Consider the following 22,010-nt stretch of genomic DNA (forward strand, 5'->3'; position numbering starts at 1 on the left):
CAGCAAACTTCGCAACTTCGCATGCGCAGCAAACTTCGCATGCGCAGCAAACTTCGCAACTGCGCATACGCAGCAAACTTCGCAACTGCGCATGTGCAGCAAACTTCGCAACTGCGCATACGCAGCAAACTTCGCAACTGCGCATACGCAGCAAACTTTGCAACTGCGCATACGCAGCAAACTTCGCAACTACGCATGCGCATTACGTTCAAACTTTTTTCTAACCATATATATGCGCAAAACGACACCAAAAATGAAGCGTCTGCTCATTTCTGATCGCACTGCGCAAGTAAAGCAACGCCGCAATGAATACGCAGCTGCGCATGCACAGCAAACTTTGCAACTGCGCATACGCAGCAAACTTCGCAACTGCGCATGCTCAGCAAACTTCACAACTGCGCATACGCTGCAAACTTCGCAACTACACATGCGCAGCAAACTTCACAACTGTGCATACGCAGCAAACTTTGCGACTGCGCATGCCCAGCAAACTTCGCAACTGCGCATGCACAGCAAACTTCGCAACTGCGCATACGCAGTGAAATTCGCAAATGCGCATGCGCAGCAAACCTCACAACTGCGAATGCGCAGCGAACTTCGCAACTGCGCATGCGCAGCAAACTTCGCAACTGCGCATACGCAGCAAACTTCGCAACTGCGCATGTGCAGCAAACTTCGCAACTGCGCATACGCAGCAAACTTCGCAACTGCGCATGTGCAGCAAACTTCACAACTACGCATGCGCATTACCTCGGCAAAAACTAAGCAGCTGCGCATGCGCATTGCGTTCAAACTTTTTTCTAACCATATATATGCGCAAAACGACACCAAAAATGAAGCGTCTGCTCATTTCTGATCGCACTGCGCAAGTAAAGCAACGCCGCAATGAATACGCAGCTGCACATGCACAGCAAACTTTGCAACTGCGCATACGCAGCAAACTTCGCAACTGCGCATGCTCAGCAAACTTCACAACTGCGCATACGCAGCAAAGTTCGCAACTGGGCATATGCAGCAAACTTCGCAACTGCGCATACGCAGCAAACCTCAAAACTGTGCATGCGCAGCAAACTATGCAACTGCGCATACGCAGCAAACTTTGCGACTGCGCATGCCCAGCAAACTTCGCAACTGCGCATGCACAGCAATCGCAACTGCGCATACGCAGCGAAATTCGCAACTGCGCATGCGCAGCAAACTTTGCAACTGCGCATGCGCAGCAAACTTCGCAACTGTGCATGCGCAGCAAACTTCACAACTGCGCATACGCAGCAAACTTTGTGACTGCGCATGCCCAGCAAACTTCGCAACTGCGCATGCGCAGCGAACTTCGCAACTGCGCATACGCAACGAAATTCGCAACTGCGCATGCGCAGCAAACCTCACAACTGCGCATGTGCAGCAAACTTCGCAACTGCGCATACGCAGCAAACTTCGCAACTGCGCATGTGCAGCAAACTTCGCAACTGCGCATGCGCAGCAAACTTCACAACTGCGCATACGCAGCAAACTTTGCGACTGCGCATGCCCAGCAAACTTCGCAACTGCGCATGCGCAGCAAACTTCGCAACTGCGCATACGCAACGAAATTCGCAACTGCGCATGCGCAGCAAACCTCACAACTGCGAATGCGCAGCAAACTTTGCAACAGCGCATGCGCAGCAAACTTCACAACTGCGCATACGCAGCAAACTTCGCAACTTCGCATGCGCAGCAAACTTCGCATGCGCAGCAAACTTCGCAACTGCGCATACGCAGCAAACTTCGCAACTGCGCATGTGCAGCAAACTTCGCAACTGCGCATACGCAGCAAACTTCGCAACTGCGCATACGCAGCAAACTTTGCAACTGCGCATACGCAGCAAACTTCGCAACTACGCATGCGCATTACGTTCAAACTTTTTTCTAACCATATATATGCGCAAAACGACACCAAAAATGAAGCGTCTGCTCATTTCTGATCGCACTGCGCAAGTAAAGCAACGCCGCAATGAATACGCAGCTGCGCATGCACAGCAAACTTTGCAACTGCGCATACGCAGCAAACTTCGCAACTGCGCATGCTCAGCAAACTTCACAACTGCGCATACGCTGCAAACTTCGCAACTACACATGCGCAGCAAACTTCACAACTGTGCATACGCAGCAAACTTTGCGACTGCGCATGCACAGCAAACTTCGCAACTGCGCATACGCAGTGAAATTCGCAAATGCGCATGCGCAGCAAACCTCACAACTGCGAATGCGCAGCGAACTTCGCAACTGCGCATGCGCAGCAAACTTCGCAACTGCGCATACGCAGCAAACTTCGCAACTGCGCATGTGCAGCAAACTTTGCAACAGCGCATGCGCAGCAAACTTCACAACTGCGCATACGCAGCAAACTTCGCAACTTCGCATGCGCAGCAAACTTCGCATGCGCAGCAAACTTCGCAACTGCGCATACGCAGCAAACTTCGCAACTGCGCATGTGCAGCAAACTTCGCAACTGCGCATACGCAGCAAACTTCGCAACTGCGCATACGCAGCAAACTTTGCAACTGCGCATACGCAGCAAACTTCGCAACTACGCATGCGCATTACGTTCAAACTTTTTTCTAACCATATATATGCGCAAAACGACACCAAAAATGAAGCGTCTGCTCATTTCTGATCGCACTGCGCAAGTAAAGCAACGCCGCAATGAATACGCAGCTGCGCATGCACAGCAAACTTTGCAACTGCGCATACGCAGCAAACTTCGCAACTGCGCATGCTCAGCAAACTTCACAACTGCGCATACGCTGCAAACTTCGCAACTACACATGCGCAGCAAACTTCACAACTGTGCATACGCAGCAAACTTTGCGACTGCGCATGCCCAGCAAACTTCGCAACTGCGCATGCACAGCAAACTTCGCAACTGCGCATGCGCAGCAAACTTCGCAACTGCGCATGTGCAGCAAACTTCGCAACTGCGCATACGCAGCAAACTTCGCAACTGCGCATGCGCAGCAAACTTCGCAACTGCGCATACGCAGCAAACTTCGCAACTGCGCATGTGCAGCAAACTTCGCAACTGCGCATACGCAGCAAACTTCGCAACTGCGCATGTGCAGCAAACTTCACAACTACGCATGCGCATTACCTCGGCAAAAACTAAGCAGCTGCGCATGCGCATTGCGTTCAAACTTTTTTCTAACCATATATATGCGCAAAACGACACCAAAAATGAAGCGTCTGCTCATTTCTGATCGCACTGCGCAAGTAAAGCAACGCCGCAATGAATACGCAGCTGCACATGCACAGCAAACTTTGCAACTGCGCATACGCAGCAAACTTCGCAACTGCGCATGCTCAGCAAACTTCACAACTGCGCATACGCAGCAAAGTTCGCAACTGGGCATATGCAGCAAACTTCGCAACTGCGCATACGCAGCAAACCTCAAAACTGTGCATGCGCAGCAAACTATGCAACTGCGCATACGCAGCAAACTTTGCGACTGCGCATGCCCAGCAAACTTCGCAACTGCGCATGCACAGCAATCGCAACTGCGCATACGCAGCGAAATTCGCAACTGCGCATGCGCAGCAAACTTCGCAACTGCGCATGCGCAGCAAACTTCGCAACTGTGCATGCGCAGCAAACTTCACAACTGCGCATACGCAGCAAACTTTGTGACTGCGCATGCCCAGCAAACTTCGCAACTGCGCATGCGCAGCGAACTTCGCAACTGCGCATACGCAACGAAATTCGCAACTGCGCATGCGCAGCAAACCTCACAACTGCGCATGTGCAGCAAACTTCGCAACTGCGCATACGCAGCAAACTTCGCAACTGCGCATGTGCAGCAAACTTCGCAACTGCGCATGCGCAGCAAACTTCACAACTGCGCATACGCAGCAAACTTTGCGACTGCGCATGCCCAGCAAACTTCGCAACTGCGCATGCGCAGCAAACTTCGCAACTGCGCATACGCAACGAAATTCGCAACTGCGCATGCGCAGCAAACCTCACAACTGCGAATGCGCAGCAAACTTTGCAACAGCGCATGCGCAGCAAACTTCACAACTGCGCATACGCAGCAAACTTCGCAACTTCGCATGCGCAGCAAACTTCGCATGCGCAGCAAACTTCGCAACTGCGCATACGCAGCAAACTTCGCAACTGCGCATGTGCAGCAAAGTTCGCAACTGCGCATACGCAGCAAACTTCGCAACTGCGCATACGCAGCAAACTTTGCAACTGCGCATACGCAGCAAACTTCGCAACTACGCATGCGCATTACGTTCAAACTTTTTTCTAACCATATATATGCGCAAAACGACACCAAAAATGAAGCGTCTGCTCATTTCTGATCGCACTGCGCAAGTAAAGCAACGCCGCAATGAATACGCAGCTGCGCATGCACAGCAAACTTTGCAACTGCGCATACGCAGCAAACTTCGCAACTACACATGCGCAGCAAACTTCACAACTGTGCATACGCAGCAAACTTTGCGACTGCGCATGCCCAGCAAACTTCGCAACTGCGCATGCACAGCAAACTTCGCAACTGCGCATACGCAGTGAAATTCGCAAATGCGCATGCGCAGCAAACCTCACAACTGCGAATGCGCAGCGAACTTCGCAACTGCGCATGCGCAGCAAACTTCGCAACTGCGCATACGCAGCAAACTTCGCAACTGCGCATGCGCAGCAAACCTCACAACTGCGAATGCGCAGCGAACTTCGCAACTGCGCATGCGCAGCAAACTTCGCAACTGCGAATGCGCAGCGAACTTCGCAACTGCGCATGCGCAGCAAACTTCGCAACTGCGCATACGCAGCAAACTTCGCAACTGCGCATGTGCAGCAAACTTCGCAACTGCGCATACGCAGCAAACTTCGCAACTGCGCATGTGCAGCAAACTTCACAACTACGCATGCGCATTACCTCGGCAAAAACTAAGCAGCTGCGCATGCGCATTGCGTTCAAACTTTTTTCTAACCATATATATGCGCAAAACGACACCAAAAATGAAGCGTCTGCTCATTTCTGATCGCACTGCGCAAGTAAAGCAACGCCGCAATGAATACGCAGCTGCACATGCACAGCAAACTTTGCAACTGCGCATACGCAGCAAACTTCGCAACTGCGCATGCTCAGCAAACTTCACAACTGCGCATACGCAGCAAAGTTCGCAACTGGGCATATGCAGCAAACTTCGCAACTGCGCATACGCAGCAAACCTCAAAACTGTGCATGCGCAGCAAACTATGCAACTGCGCATACGCAGCAAACTTTGCGACTGCGCATGCCCAGCAAACTTCGCAACTGCGCATGCACAGCAATCGCAACTGCGCATACGCAGCGAAATTCGCAACTGCGCATGCGCAGCAAACTTCGCAACTGCGCATGCGCAGCAAACTTCGCAACTGTGCATGCGCAGCAAACTTCACAACTGCGCATACGCAGCAAACTTTGTGACTGCGCATGCCCAGCAAACTTCGCAACTGCGCATGCGCAGCGAACTTCGCAACTGCGCATACGCAACGAAATTCGCAACTGCGCATGCGCAGCAAACCTCACAACTGCGCATGCGCAGCAAACTTCGCAACTGCGCATACGCAGCAAACTTCGCAACTGCGCATGTGCAGCAAACTTCGCAACTGCGCATGCGCAGCAAACTTCACAACTGCGCATACGCAGCAAACTTTGCGACTGCGCATGCCCAGCAAACTTCGCAACTGCGCATGCGCAGCAAACTTCGCAACTGCGCATACGCAGCGAAATTCGCAACTGCGCATGCGCAGCAAACCTCACAACTGCGAATGCGCAGCAAACCTCACAACTGCGAATGCGCAGTGAACTTCGCAACTGCGCATGCGCAGCAAACTTCGCAACTGCGCATGCGCAGCAAACCTTGCAACTGCGCATACGCAGCAAACTTCGCAACTGCGCATGCGCAGCAAACTTCGCAACTGCGCATACGCAGCGAAATTCGCAACTGCGCATGCGCAGCAAACCTCACAACTGCGAATGCGCAGCAAACCTCACAACTGCGAATGCGCAGTGAACTCCGCAACTGCGCATGCGCAGCAAACTTCGCAACTGCGCATGCGCAGCAAACCTTGCAACTGCGCATACGCAGCAACTTCGCAACTGCGCATACGCAGCAAACTTCGCAACTGCGCATGTGCAGCAAACTTCTCAACTGCACATGCGCAGCAAACTTCGCAACTGCGCATACGCAGCAAACTTCACAACTACGCATGCGCATTACCTCGGCAAAAACTAAGCAGTTGCGCATGCACATTGCATTCAAACTTTTTTCTAACCATATATATGCGCAAAACGACACCAAAAATGAAGCGTAAAGCAACGCCGCAATTAATACGCAGCTATGCATGCACAGCAAACTTCGCAACTGCGCATACGCTGCAAACTTCGCAACTGCGCATGCCCAGCAAACTTTGCAACTGCGCATGCGCAGCAAACTTCGCAACTGCGCATACGCAACGAAATTCGCAAATGCGCATGCGCAGCAAACCTCACAACTGCGAATGCGCAGCAAACTTTGCAACTGCGCATGCGCAGCAAATTTCACAACTGCGCATACGCAGCAAACTTCGCAACTGCGCATACGCAGCAAACTTCGCGACTGCGCATACGCAGCAAACTTCGCAACTGCGCATACGCAGCAAACTTCGCAACTACGCATGCACATTACGTTCAAACTTTTTTCTAACCATATATATGCGCAAAACGACACCAAAAATGAAGCGTCTGCTCATTTCTGATCGCACTGCGCAAGTAAAGCAACGCCGCAATGAATACGCAGCTGCACATGCACAGCAAACTTTGCAACTGCGCATACGCAGCAAACTTCGCAACTGCGCATGCTCAGCAAACTTCACAACTGCGCATACGCAGCAAAGTTCGCAACTGGGCATATGCAGCAAACTTCGCAACTGCGCATACGCAGCAAACCTCAAAACTGTGCATGCGCAGCAAACTTTGCAACTGCGCATACGCAGCAAACTTTGCGACTGCGCATGCCCAGCAAACTTCGCAACTGCGCATGCACAGCAAACTTCGCAACTGCGCATACGCAGCGAAATTCGCAAATGCGCATGCGCAGCAAACCTCACAACTGCGAATGCGCAGCGAACTTCGCAACTGCGCATGCGCAGCAAACATCGCAACTGCGCATACGCAGCAAACTTCGCAACTGCGCATGTGCAGCAAACTTCGCAACTGCGCATACGCAGCAAACTTCGCAACTGCGCATACGCAGCAAACTTTGCAACTGCGCATACGCAGCAAACTTCGCAACTGCGCATGCTCAGCAAACTTCACAACTGCGCATACGCAGCAAAGTTCGCAACTGGGCATATGCAGCAAACTTCGCAACTGCGCATACGCAGCAAACCTCAAAACTGTGCATGCGCAGCAAACTTTGCAACTGCACATACGCAGCAAACTTTGCGACTGCGCATGCCCAGCAAACTTCGCAACTGCGCATGCACAGCAAACTTCGCAACTGCGCATACGCAGCGAAATTCGCAAATGCGCATGCGCAGCAAACCTCACAACTGCGAATGCGCAGCGAACTTCGCAACTGCGCATGCGCAGCAAACATCGCAACTGCGCATACGCAGCAAACTTCGCAACTGCGCATGTGCAGCAAACTTCGCAACTGCGCATACGCAGCAAACTTCGCAACTGCGCATACGCAGCAAACTTTGCAACTGCGCATGCGCAGCAAACTTCACAACTGCACATGCGCAGCAAACTTCGCAGCTGCGCATGCGCAGCAAACTTCGCAACTGCGCATACGCAGCAAACGTCGCAACTGCGCATGCGCAGCAAACTTCGCAACTGCGCATACGCAGCAATCGTCGCAACTGCGCATACGCAGCAAACTTCGCAACTGCGCATACGCAGCAAACTTCGCAACTGCGCATGCGCAGCAAACTTCGCAACTGCGCATGCGCAGCAAACTTCGCAACTGCGCATGCGCAGCAAACTTCGCAACTGCGCATACGCAGCAAACTTCGCAACTGCGCATGCGCAGCAAACTTCGCAACTGCGCATGCGCAGCAAACTTCGCAACTGCGCATGCGCAGCAAACTTCGCAACGGCGCATGCGCAGCAAACTTCGCAACGGCGCATATGCAGCAAACTTCGCAACTGCGCATACGCAGCAAACCTCACAACTGCGAATGCGCAGTGAACTTTGCAACTGCGCATGCGCAGCAAACTTCGCAACTGCGCATGCGCAGCAAACTTCGCAACTGCGCATACGCAGCAAACTTCACAACTCCGCATACGCAGCAAACCTCACAACTGCGAATGTGCAGTGAACTTCGCAACTGCGCATGCACAGCAAACTTCGCAACTGCGCATGCGCAGCAAACTTCGCAACTGCGCATACGCAGCAAACTTCTCAACTGCGCATGCGCAGCAAACTTCGCAACTGCGCATGCGCAGCAAACTTCGCAACTGCGCATACGCAGCAAACTTCGCAACTGCGCATACGCAGCAAACCTCACAACTGCGAATGCGCAGTGAACTTTGCAACTGCGCATGCGCAGCAAACTGCGCAACTGCGCATGCGCAGCAAACTTCGCATCTGCGCATGCGCAGCAAACTTCGCAACTGCACATACGCAGCAAACATCGCAACTGCACATACGCAGCAAACATCGCAACTACGCATGCGCATTACCTCGGCAAAAACTAAGCAGCTGCGCATGCGCATTGCGTTCAAACTTTTTTCTAACCATTTATATGCGCAAAACGACACCAAAAATGAAGCATCTTCTCATTTCTGAAAGCACTGTACAGCAACGCCGCAATGAATACGCAGCTGCGCATGCGCAGCAAACTTCGCAACTGCGCATACGCAGCAAACATCGCAACTACGCATGCGCATTACCTCGGCAAAAACTAAGCAGCTGCGCATGCGCATTGCGTTCAAACTTTTTTCTAACCATATATATGTGCAAAACGACACCAAAAATGAATCGTCTGCTCATTTCTGAACGCACTGCGCAGGTAAAGCAACGTCGCAATGAATACGCAGCTGCGCATGCACAGCAAAGTTTGCAACTGCGCATACGCAGCAAACTTCGCAACTGCGCATGCGCAGCAAACTTCACAACTGTGCATACGCTGCAAACTTCGCAACTGCGCATGCGTATCAAACTTTGCAACTCCGCATGCGCAGCAAACGTCGCAACTGCGCATACGCAGCAAACTTCGCAACTGCGCATGCGCAGCAAACTTCGCAACTGCGCATACGCAGCAAACTTCGCAACTGCGAATGTGCAGCAAACTTCGCAACTGCGCATACGCAGCAAACATCACAACTGCGAATGTGCAGCGAACTTCGCAACTGCGCATACGCAGCAAACTTCGCAACTGCGCATGTGCAGCAAACTTCGCAACTGCGCATGCACAGCAAACTTCGCAACTGCGCATACGCAGCAAACTTCACAACTACGCATGCGCATTACCTCGGCAAAAACTAAGCAGCTGCGCATGCGCATTGCTTTCAAACTTTTTTCTAACCATATATATGTGCAAAACGACACCAAAAATGAAGCGTCTGCTCATTTCTGAACGCACTGCGCAGGTAAAGCAACGTCGCAATGAATACGCAGCTGCGCATGCACAGCAAACTTTGCAACTGCGCATACGCAGCAAACTTTGCAACTGCGCATGCGCAGCAAACTTCACAACTGCGCATACGCTGCAAACTTCGCAACTGCGCATGCGCAACAAACTTCACAACTGTGCATACGCAGCAAACTTTGCGACTGCACATGCCCAGCAAACTTCGCAACTGCGCATGCGCAGCAAACTTCGCAACTGCGCATACGCAGCAAACTTCGCAACTGCGCATACGCAGCGAAATTCGCAACTGCGCATGCGCAGCAAACATCACAACTGTGAATGCGCAGCGAACTTTGCAACTGCGCATGCGCAGCAAACTTCGCAACTGCGCATACGCAACAAACTTCACAACTCCGCATACGCAGCAAACCTCACAACTGTGCATACGCAGCAAACTTTGCGACTGCACATGCCCAGCAAACTTCGCAACTGCGCATGCGCAGCAAACTTCGCAACTGCGCATGCGCAGCAAACTTCGCAACTGCGCATACGCAGCGAAATTCGCAACTGCGCATGCGCAGCAAACATCACAACTGTGAATGCGCAGCGAACTTCGCAACTGCGCATGCGCAGCAAACTTCGCAACTGCGCATACGCAGCAAACTTCGCAACTGCGCATGCGCAGCAAACTTCGCAACTGCGCATACGCAGCAAACTTCGCAACTGCGCATGTGCAGCAAACTTCGCAACTGCGCATGCGCAGCAAACTTCGCAACTGCGCATACGCAGCAAACTTCACAACTACGCATGCGCATTACCTCGGCAAAAACTAAGCAGCTGCGCATGCGCATTGCGTTCAAACTTTTTTCTAACCATATATATGCGCAAAATGACACCTAAAATGAAGCGTCTGCTCATTTCTGAACGCACTGTGCAGGTAAAGCAACGCCGCAATGAATACGCAGCTGCGCATGCACAGCAAACTTTGCAACTGCGCATACGCAGCAAACTTCGCAACTGCGCATGCGCAGCAAACTTCACAACAGCGCATACGCTGCAAACTTCGCAACTGCGCATGCGTATCAAACTTTGCAACTCCGCATGCGCAGCAAACGTCGCAACTGCGCATACGCAGCAAACTTCGCAACTGCGCATACGCAAGAAACTTCGCAACTGCGCATACGCACAAACGTTGCATATGCGCATATGCACAAACGTTGCAAATGCACATACGCAGCAAACTTCGCAACTGCGCATACGCAGCAAACGTCGAAACTGCGCATAAGCAGCAAACTTCACAACTGCCCATACGCAGCAAACTTCACAACTGCGCATATGCAGCAAATTTCGCAAATGCGCATATGCAGCAAACTTCACAACTGCGCATACGCAGCAAACCTCACAACTGCGAATGCGCAGCAAACTTCGCAACTGCGCATGCCCAGCAAACTTCGCAACTGCGCATACGCAGCAAACTTCGCAACTGGGCATATGCAGCAAACTTCGCAACTGCGCATACGCAGCAAACCTTACAACTGCGCATGCGCAGCAAACTTTGCAACTGCGCATACGCAGCAAACTTCGCAACTCCGCATGCGCAGCAAACTTCGCAACTGCACATGCGCAGTAAACTTCGCAACTGCGCATGCGCAGCAAACTTCGCAACTGCGCATACGCAGCAAACTTCGCAACTGCGCATACGCAGCAAACTTCGCAACTGCGCATATGCAGCAAACTTCACAACTGCGCATACGCAACAAACTTCACAACTGCACATACGCAGCAAACCTCACAACTGCGAATGTGCAGTGAACTTCGCAACTGCGCATGCGCAGCAAACTTCACAACTGCGCATGCGCAGCAAACTTCACAACTGCGCATACGCAGCAAACTTCGCAACTGCGCATTCGCAGCAAACTGCGCATACGCAGCAAACCTCACAACTGCGAATGCGCAGCGAACTTCGCAACTGCGCATACGCAGCAAACTTCGCAACTGCGCATGTGCAGCAAACTTCGCAACTGCGCATGCGCAGCAAACTTCGCAACTGCGCATACGCAGCAAACTTCACAACAACGCATGTGCATTACCTCGGCAAAAACTTAGCAGCTGCGCATGCACATTGCATTCAAACTTTTTTCTAACCATATATATGCGCAAAACGACACCAAAAATGAAGCGTCTGCTCATTTCTGAACGCACTGCGCAAGTAAAGCAACGCCGCAATGAATACGCAGCTGCGCATGCACAGCAAACTTTGCAACTGCACATACGCAGCAAACTTCGCAACTGCGCATGCGCAGCAAACTTCACAACTGCGCATACGCTGCAAACTTCGCAACTGCGCATGCGTAGCAAACTTCACAACTGCACATACGCAGCAAACTTTGCGACTGCGCATGCCCAGCAAACTTCGCAACTGCGCATGCGCAGCAAACTTCGCAACTGCGCATACGCAGCGAAATTCGCAACTGCGCATGCGCAGCAAACCTCACAACTGCGAATGCGCAGCAAACCTCACAACTGCGAATGCGCAGTGAACTTCGCAACTGCGCATGCGCAGCAAACTTCGCAACTGCGCATGCGCAGCAAACCTTGCAACTGCGCATACGCAGCAAACTTCGCAACTGCGCATATGCAGCAAACTTCGCAACTGCGCATACGCAGCAAACCTCACAACTGCGAATGTGCAGCAAACTTCGCAACTGCGCATACGCAGCAAACTTTGCAACTGCGCATGCGCAGCAAACTTCACAACTGCGCATACGCTGCAAACTTCGCAACTGCGCATGCGTATCAAACTTTGCAACTCCGCATGCGCAGCAAACGTCGCAACTGCGCATACGCAGCAAACTTCGCAACTGCGCATACGCAGCAAACTTCGCAACTGCGCATGCGCAACAAACTTCACAACTGTGCATACGCAGCAAACTTTGCGACTGCACATGCCCAGCAAACTTCGCAACTGCGCATGCGCAGCAAACTTCGCAACTGCGCATGTGCAGCAAACTTCGCAACTGCGCATGCGCAGCAAACTTCGCAACTGCGCATACACAGCAAACTTCACAACTACGCATGCGCATTACCTCGGCAAAAACTAAGCAGCTGCGCATGCGCATTGCGTTCAAACTTTTTTCTAACCATATATATGCGCAAAATGAAAAGTAAAGCAAAAAGCAAAATGAAAAGTAAAGCAACGCCGCAATGAATACGCAGCTATGCATGCACAGCAAACTTTGCAACTGCGCATACGCAGCAAACTTCGCAACTGCGCATGCGCAGCAAACTTCACAACTGCGCATACGCAGCAAACTTTGCGACTGCGCATGCCCAGCAAACTTCGCAACTCCGCATGCGCAGCAAACTTCGCAACTGCGCATGCGCAGCAAACTTCGCAACTGCGCATACGCTGCAAACTTCGCAACTGCGCATGCGCAGCAAACTTCACAACTGCGCATACGCAGCAAACTTTGCGACTGCGCATGCCCAGCAAACTTCGCAACTGCGCATGCGCAGCAAACTTCGCAACTGCGCATACGCAACGAAATTCGCAACTGCGCATGCGCAGCAAACTTCGCAACTGCGCATACGCTGCAAACTTCGCAACTGCGCATGCGCAGCAAACTTCACAACTGCGCATACGCAGCAAACTTTGCGACTGCGCATGCCCAGCAAACTTCGCAACTGCGCATGCGCAGCAAACTTCGCAACTGCGCATACGCAACGAAATTCGCAACTGCGCATGCGCAGCAAACCTCACAACTGCGAATGCGCAGCAAACTTTGCAACTGCGCATGCGAAGCAAACTTCGCAACTGCGCATACGCAGCAAACTTCGCAACTGCGCATGCTCAGCAAACTTTGCAACTGCTCATGCGCAGCAAACTTCGCAACTGCGCATACGCAGCAAACTTCGCAACTGCGCATACGCAGCAAACTTTGCAACTGCGCATATGCAGCAACCTTCGCAACTGCGAATGCGCAGCAAAATTTGCAACTGCGCATGCGCAGCAAACTTCGCAACTGCGCATGCGCAGCAAACTTCGCAACTGCGCATGCGCAGCAAACTTCGCAACTGCGCATACGCAGCAAACTTCGCAACTGTGCATACGCAGCAAACTTTGCAACTGCGCATACGCAGCAAACTTCGCAACTGTGCATACGCAGCAAACTTCGCAACTGCGCATACGCAGCAAACTTTGCAACTGCGCATACGCAGCAAACTTTGCAACTGCGCATACGCAGCAAACTTTGCAACTGCGCATACGCAGCAAACTTCGCAACTGCGCATGCGCAGCAAACTTTGCAACTGCGCATACGCAGCAAACTTCGCAACTGCGCATGCGCAGCAAACTTCGCAACTACGCATATGCAGCAAACTTTGCAACTGCGCATACGCAGCAAACTTCGCAACTGTGCATACGCAGCAAACTTTGCAACTGCGCATACGCAGCAAACTTCGCAACTGTGCATACGCAGCAAACTTCGCAACTGCGCATGCGCAGCAAACTTCACAACTGCGCATACGCAGCAAACTTCGCAACTGCGCATACGCAGGAAACTTCGCAACTGCGCATACACAGCAAACTTCGCAACTGCGCATACGCAGCAAACTTCGCAACTGCGCATGCACAGCAAACTTCGCAACTGCGCATACGCAGCAAACTTCGCAACTGCGCATACGCAGCAAACCTCTCAACTGCGAATGCGCTGTGAACTTTGCAACTGCGCATACGCAGCAAACTTTGCAACTGCGCATACGCAGCAAACTTCGCAACTGCGCATGCGCAGCAAACTTTGCAACTGCGCATACGCAGCAAACTTCGCAACTGCGCATGTGCAGCAAACTTCACAACTGCGCATACGCAGCAAACTTCTCAACTGTGCATACGCAGCAAACTTCGCAACTGCGCATGCGCAGCAAACTTTGCAACTGCGCATACGCAGCAAACTTCGCAACTGCGCATACGCAGCAAACCTCACAACTGCGAATGCGCAGCGAACTTCGCAACTGAGCATGCGCAGCAAACTTCGCAACTGCGCATGCGCAGCAAACTTCGCAACTGCGCATACGCAGCAAACTTTGCAACTGCGCATACGCAGCAAACATCGCAACTGCGCATGCACAGCAAACTTCACAACTGTGCATACGCTGCAAACTTCGCAACTGCGCATGCGTATCAAACTTCGCAACTCCGCATGCGCAGCAAACGTCGCAACTGCGCATACGCAGCAAACTTCGCAACTGCACATGCGCAGCAAACTTCGCAACTGCGCATACGCAGCAAACTTCGCAACTGCGCATACTTCGCAACTGTGCATACGCAGCAAACTTCGCAACTGCGCATACGCAGCAAACTTCGCAACTGCGCATGCTCAGCAAACTTTGCAACTGCTCATGCGCAGCAAACTTCGCAACTGCGCATACGCAGCAAACTTCGCAACTGCCCATACGCAGCAAACTTTGCAACTGCGCATATGCAGCAACCTTCGCAACTGCGAATGCGCAGCAAAATTTGCAACTGCGCATGCGCAGCAAACTTCGCAACTGCGCATGCGCAGCAAACTTCGCAACTGCGCATGCGCAGCAAACTTCGCAACTGCGCATACGCAGCAAACTTCGCAACTGTGCATTCGCAGCAAACTTTGCAACTGCGCATACGCAGCAAACTTCGCAACTGTGCATACGCAGCAAACTTCGCAACTGCGCATACGCAGCAAACTTCGCAACTGCGCATACGCAGCAAACTTTGCAACTGCGCATACGCAGCAAACTTTGCAACTGCGCATACGCAGCAAACTTCGCAACTGCGCATGCGCAGCAAACTTCGCAACTACGCATATGCAGCAAACTTTGCAACTGCGCATACGCAGCAAACTTCGCAACTGTGCATACGCAGCAAACTTTGCAACTGCGCATACGCAGCAAACTTCGCAACTGTGCATACGCAGCAAACTTCGCAACTGCGCATGCGCAGCAAACTTCACAACTGCGCATACGCAGCAAACTTCGCAACTGCGCATACGCAGCAAACTTCGCAACTGCGCATACGCAGCAAACTTCGCAACTGCGCATACGCAGCAAACTTCGCAACTGCGCATGCGCAGCAAACTTCGCATGCGCAGCAAACTTCGCAACTGCGCATACGCAGCAAACTTCGCAACTGCGCATACGCAGCAAACCTCACAACTGCGAATGCGCTGTGAACTTTGCAACTGCGCATACGCAGCAAACTTTGCAACTGCGCATACGCAGCAAACTTCGCAACTGAGCATGCGCAGCAAACTTCGCAACTGCGCATACGCAGCAAACTTTGCAACTGCGCATACGCAGCAAACATCGCAACTGCGCATGCACAGCAAACTTCACAACTGTGCATACGCTGCAAACTTCGCAACTGCGCATGCGTATCAAACTTCGCAACTCCGCATGCGCAGCAAACGTCGCAACTGCGCATACGCAGCAAACTTCGCAACTGCACATGCGCAGCAAACTTCGCAACTGCGCATACGCAGCAAACTTCGCAACTGCGCATACTTCGCAACTGTGCATACGCAGCAAACTTCGCAACTGCGCATACGCAGCAAACTTCGCAACTGCGCATGCTCAGCAAACTTTGCAACTGCTCATGCGCAGCAAACTTCGCAACTGCGCATACGCAGCAAACTTCGCAACTGCGCATACGCAGCAAACTTTGCAACTGCGCATATGCAGCAACCTTCGCAACTGCGAATGCGCAGCAAAATTTGCAACTGCGCATGCGCAGCAAACTTTGCAACTGCGCATGCGCAGCAAACTTCGCAACTGCGCATGCGCAGCAAACTTCGCAACTGCGCATACGCAGCAAACTTCGCAACTGCGCATACGCAGCAAACTTCGCAACTGCGCATACGCAGCAAACTTCGCAACTGCGCATGCGCAGCAAACTTCGCAACTGCGCATACGCAGCAAACTTCGCAACTGTGCATACGCAGCAAACTTCGCAACTGCGCATGCGCAGCAAACTTCGCAACTGCGCATGCGCAGCAAACTTCGCAACTGCGCATACGCAGCAAACCTCACAACTGCGAATGCGCAGTGAACTTTGCAACTGCGCATACGCAGCAAACTTCGCAACTGCGCATGCGCAGCGAACTTTGCAACTGCGCATACGCAGCAAACTTCGCAACTGCGCATGTGCAGCAAACATCACAACTGCGCATACGCAGCAAACTTCTCAACTGTGCATACGCAGCAAACTTCGCAACTGCGCATGCGCAGCAAACTTTGCAACTGCGCATACGCAGCAAACTTCGCAACTGCACATGCGCAGCAAACTTCACAACTGCGCATACGCAGCAAACTTCGCAACTGCGCATACGCAGCAAACTTTGCAACTGTGCATACGCAGCAAACTTCTCAACTGCGCATGTGCAGCAAACTTCGCAACTACGCATACGCAGCAAACTTCGCAACTGCGCATGCGCATTACCTCTGCAAAAAATAAGCAGCTGCGCATGCGCATTGCGTTCAAACTTTTTTCTAACCATATATATGCGCAAAATGACACCAAAAATGAAGCGTCTTCTCATTTCTGAACGCACTGTACAGCAACGCCACAATGAATATGCAGCTGCACATGCGCAGCAAACTTTGCAACTGCGCATGCGCAGCAAACTTTGCAACTGCGCATACGCAGCAAACTTCGCAACTGCGCATGCGCAGCAAACTTCACAACTGCGCATACGCAGCAAACTTCGCAACTGCGCATACGCAGCAAACTTCGCAACTGCGCATACGCAGCAAACTTCGCAACTGCGCATGCGCAGCAAACTTTGCAACTGCGCATACGCAGCAAACTTCGCAACTGCGCATACGCAGCAAACCTCACAACTGCGCATGCGCAGCAAACTTTGCAACTGCGCATACGCAGCAAACTTCGCAACTGCGCATACGCAGCAAACTTCGCAACTGCGCATACGCAGCAAACTTCGCAACTGCGCATGCGCAGCAAACTTCGCAACTGCGCATACGCAGCAAACCTCACAACTGCGAATGTGCAGCGAACTTCGCAACTGCGCATACGCAGCAAACTTCGCGACTGCGCATGCGCAGCAAACTTCGCAACTGCTGATACGCAGCAAACTTCGCAACTGCGCATACGCAGCAAACTTTGCAACTGTGCATAGTAAGCAAACGTCGCAACTGCGCATATGCAGCAAACTTCGCAACTGCGCATACGCAGCAACCTTCGCAACTGTGCATATGCAGCAAACTTCGCAACTGCGCATACGCAGCAAACCTCACAACTGCGAATGCGCAGAGAACTTCGCAACTGCGCATGCGCAGCAAACTTCGCAACTGCGCATGCACAGCAAACTTCGCAACTGCGCATACGCAGCAAACTTCGCAACTGCGCATACGCAGCAAACTTCGCAACTGCGCATGCGCAGAAAACTTCGCAACTGCGCATACGCAGCAAACTTCGCAACTGCGCATACGCAGTAATCTTCGCAACTGTGCATATGCAGCAACCTTCGCAACTGTGCATATGCAGCAAACTTCGCAACTGCGCATACGCAGCAAACCTCACAACTGCGAATGCGCAGCGAACTTCGCAACTGCGCATGCGCAGCAAACTTCGCAACTGCGCATGCGCAGCAAACTTCGCAACTGCGCATACGCAGCAAACTTCGCAACTGCGCATACGCAGCAAACTTCGCAACTGCGCATGCGCAGCAAACTTTGCAACTGCGCATGCGCAGCAAACTTTGCAACTGCGCATGCGCAGCAAACTTTCCAACTGCGCATACGCAGCAAACTTCGCAGCTGCGCATACGCAGCAAACTTCGCAACTGCGCATAAGCAGCAAACTTCGCAACTGCGCATACGCAGCAAACTTCGCAACTGCGCATACGCAGCAAACTTCGCAACTGCTCATACGCAACAAACTTCGCAACTACGCATGCGCAGCAAACTTCGCAACTGCGCATACGCAGCAAACTTTGCAACTGCGCATGTGCAGCAAACTTCGCAACTGCGCATGCGCAGCAAACTTCGCAACTGCGCATACGCAGCAAACTTCACAACTACGCATGCGCATTACCTCGGCAAAAACTAAGCAGCTGCGCATGCGCATTGCGTTCAAACTTTTTTCTAACCATATATATGCGCAAAAAGACACCAAAAATGAAGCGTCTGCTCATTTCTGAACGCACTGCGCAGGTAAAGCAACGCTGCAATGAATACGCACCTGGGCATGCACAGCAAACTTTGCAACTGCGCATACGCAGCAAACTTCGCAACTGCGCATGCGCAGCAAACTTCGCAACTGTGCATACGCAGCATTCTTCGCAACTGCGCATACGCAGCAAACTTCGCAACTGCGCATACGCAGCAAACTTCGCAACTGCGCATATGCAGCAAACTTCACAACTGCGCATACGCAGCAAACTTCACAACTGCGCATACGCAGCAAACTTCGCAACTGCGCATACGCAGCAAACTTCGCAACTGCGCATGCGCAGCAAACTTCACAACTGCGCATATGCTGCAATCTTCGCAACTGCGCATACGCAGCAAACATCGCAACTGCACATACGCAGCAAACTTCGCAACTGCGCATACGCAGCAAACTTCGCAACTGCGCATACGCAGCAACCTTCGCAACTGTGCATATGCAGCAAACTTCGCAACTGCGCATACGCAGCATTCTTCGCAACTGCGCATACGCAGCAAACTTCGCAACTGCGCATACGCAGCAAACTTCGCAACTGCGCATATGCAGCAAACTTCACAACTGCGCATACGCAGCAAACTTCACAACTGCGCATACGCAGCAAACTTCGCAACTGCGCATACGCAGCAAACTTCGCAACTGCGCATGCGCAGCAAACTTCACAACTGCGCATATGCTGCAATCTTCGCAACTGCGCATACGCAGCAAACATCGCAACTGCACATACGCAGCAAACTTCGCAACTGCGCATACGCAGCAAACTTCGCAACTGCGCATACGCAGCAACCTTCGCAACTGTGCATATGCAGCAAACTTCGCAACTGCGCATACGCAGCAAACCTCACAACTGCGAATGCGCAGAGAACGTCGCAACTGCGCATGCGCAGCAAACTTCGCAACTGCGCATGCACAGCAAACTTCGCAACTGCGCATACGCAGCAAACTTCGCAAATGCGCATACGCAGCAAACTTCGCAACTGCGCATGCGCAGAAAACTTCGCAACTGCGCATACGCGGCAAACTTCGCAACTGCGCATACGCAGTAATCTTCGCAACTGTGCATATGCAGCAACCTTCGCAACTGTGCATATGCAGCAAACTTCGCAACTGCGCATACGCAGCAAACCTCACAACTGCGAATGCGCAGCGAACTTCGCAACTGCGCATGCGCAGCAAACTTCGCAACTGTGCATGCGCAGCAAACTTCGCAACTGCGCATACGCAGCAAACTTCGCAACTGCGCATACGCAGCAAACTTCGCAACTGCGCATGCGCAGCAAACTTTGCAACTGCGCATGCGCAGCAAACTTTGCAACTGCGCATGCGCAGCAAACTTCGCAACTGCGCATACGCAGCAAACTTCGCAACTGCGTATATGCAGCAAACTTCGCAACTGCGCATGCACAGCAAACTTCGCAACTGCTCATATGCAGCAAACTTCGCAACTACGCATGCGCAGCAAACTTGGCAACTGCGCATACGCAGCAAACATCGCAACTGCGCATGTGCAGCAAACTTCGCAACTGTGCATACGCAGCAAACTTCACAACTACGCATGCGCATTACCTCGGCAAAAACTAAGCAGCTGCGCATGCGCATTGCGTTCAAACTTTTTTCTAACCATATATATGCGCAAAACGACACCAAAAATGAAGCGTCTGCTCATTTCTGAACGCACTGCGCAGGTAAAGCAATGCCGCAATGAATACGCACCTGCGCATGAACAACAAACTTTGCAACTGCGCATACGCAGCAAACTTCGCAACTGCGCATGCGCAGCAAACTTCGCAACTGCGCATAAGCAGCAATCTTTGCAACTGCGCATACGCAGCAAACTTCGCAACTGCGCATATGCAGCAAACTTCGCAACTGTGCATACGCAGCAAACTTCGCAACTGCGCATGCGCAACAAACTTCGCAACTGCGCATACGCAGCAAACTTTGCAACTGCGCATAAGCAGCAAACTTTGCAACTGCGCATAAGCAGCAAACTTTGCAACTGCGCATACACAGCAAACTTCGCAACTGCGCATATGCAGCAAACTTTGCAACTGCGCATATGCAGCAAACTTCGCAACTGCGCATGCGCAGCAAACTTCGCAACTGCTCATATGCAGCAAACTTCGCAACTACGCATGCGCAGCAAACTTCGCAACTGCGCATACGCAGCAAACTTCGCAACTGCGCATGTGCAGCAAACTTCGCAACTGCGCATGCGCAGAAAACTTCGCAACTGCGCATGCGCAGCAAACTGCGCATGTGCAGCAAACTTTGCAACTGTGCATGCGCAGCAAACTTCGCAACTGCGCATGAGCAGCAAACTTGGCAACTGCGCATATGCAGCAAACTTCGCAACTGCGCATACTTCGCAACTGCGCATACGCAGCAAACTTCGCAACTGCGCATACGCAGCAAACTTCGCAACTGCGCATGCGCAGCAAAATTTGCAACTGCGCATGCGCAGCAAACTTCGCAACTGCGCATATGCAGCAAACTTCGCAACTGGCCATACTTCGCAACTGCGCATACGCAGCAAACTTCGCAACTGCGCATATGCAGCAAACTTCGCAACTGCGCATGCGCAGCAAAATTTGCAACTGCGCATGCGCAGCAAACTTCGCAACTGCGCATACTTCGCAACTGCGCATACGCAGCAAACTTCGCAACTGCGCATACGCAGCAAACTGCGCATATGCAGCAAACTTCGCAACTGTGCATGCGCAGCAAACTTTGCAACTGCGCATGCGCAGCAAACTTCGCAACTGCGCATATGCAGCAAACTTCGCAACTGCGCATACTTCGCAAATGCGCATACGCAGAAAACTTCGCAACTGCGCATACGCAGCAAACTTCGCAACTGCGCATGCGCAGCAAAATTTGCAACTGCGCATGCGCAGCAAACTTCGCAACTGCGCATGCGCAGCAAACTTCGCAACTGCGCATACGCAGCAAACTTCGCAACTGCTCATACTTCGCAAATGCGCATACGCATTAAACTTCGCAACTGCGCATGCGCAGCAAACTTCGCAACTGCGCATGCGCAGCAATCTTCGCAACTGCGCATACGCAGCAAACTTTGCAACTGCGCATACGCAGCAAACTTCGCAACTGCGCATACTTCGCAACTGTGCATACGCAGCAAACATCGCAACTGCTCATGCGCAGCAAACTTTGCATCTGCGCATACGCAGCAAACTTCGCAACTGCGCA

Source organism: Acipenser ruthenus, chromosome 32 (genome assembly GCF_902713425.1).
Source record: "Acipenser ruthenus chromosome 32, fAciRut3.2 maternal haplotype, whole genome shotgun sequence".
NCBI lineage: Eukaryota > Metazoa > Chordata > Actinopteri > Acipenseriformes > Acipenseridae > Acipenser > Acipenser ruthenus.